Below are 892 nucleotides of genomic sequence, written 5' to 3'. Positions count from 1 at the left end.
TATCTGTGTCGCTACTTGGTCTGCAGACATTTGCCTCATAATGTTCGACATCACAAACAATGTTTAAAAAAAAGTTCTGGCAACACCGGCCATGACCTTCTTCTTCTGTGCGGATGCACACATATTTCCCGAACTCTTACGGGACCTGGCAAGAATGTCTTCCACGAGTAGTGAGTGTGTTGGGGTGGGACACTACGAATGTAGTGTGTGGACATACAAGGTGAGAATGTGGGTCTCGCGGGAGGCGTGCGCGAGATAGTGCCTCCAGTCGCACTATCCTCTGTGCCCTCGGTGGCTCAGATGGATAGAGCGTCTGCCATGTAAGCAGGAGATCCCGGGTTCGAGTCACGGTCGGGGCACACATTTTCACCTGTCCCCGTTGATATATATATATATCAACGTCCCTTAGCAGTTGAAGGTATTCACATAATTCTAATTATCTGAATTCCGTCATTGTGGCTGGGAGTTCGCGTTCCTCGTCTGTAGAACACACAGAGGAGAAGACAGTACTAGAGTATATTAGTCAGAGGACCGCCTTCTGTCACCCTAGAGTTTGAAAGAGTTTATTTGTGGCTGGAGTTCTTCCATCCTCGCACAAAAGTACGAGAACCATCACTTCGACGCACCGGATGCGGTACATACGGTGATATTGCAAATTCCTTCGGCTTATTAAGGCTATAAAAGCTAAACAGCTGTGAACACATTGGTTTATTTCCACTGAGGTTCCACACCACCATAGATCATCTTTGAAAGCAGTGTCTTCTAGTGTTTGGTACGTAGATGATGTCAGTCATTTCGCGTTATTGATATTAAACCACGCAGTCATAATAAGGGGCAGAGTTGGGAAATTGATTAGTAATTTTACTTAGGGAATGTAAACTTTGTAATATAA

At 45.2% G+C, this 892-nt stretch overlaps 1 non-coding gene across 1 annotated transcript; it reads left to right on the top strand.

Moving 5' to 3' along the window:
- The first annotated feature begins 284 nt into the window (after nt 1-284).
- On the top strand, nt 285-359 carry Trnat-ugu. The gene has a single exon. It is a non-coding gene; the product is annotated as a tRNA-Thr (tRNA).
- The last annotated feature ends 533 nt before the right edge of the window (nt 360-892 follow it).

The sequence above is a fragment of the Schistocerca piceifrons genome, chromosome 5, assembly GCF_021461385.2.
Source record: "Schistocerca piceifrons isolate TAMUIC-IGC-003096 chromosome 5, iqSchPice1.1, whole genome shotgun sequence".
Classification (NCBI taxonomy): Eukaryota; Metazoa; Arthropoda; class Insecta; order Orthoptera; family Acrididae; genus Schistocerca; species Schistocerca piceifrons.
Note: the sequence above shows the minus strand (reverse complement) of the source record. Positions and strands in the feature narration are given on the sequence as shown.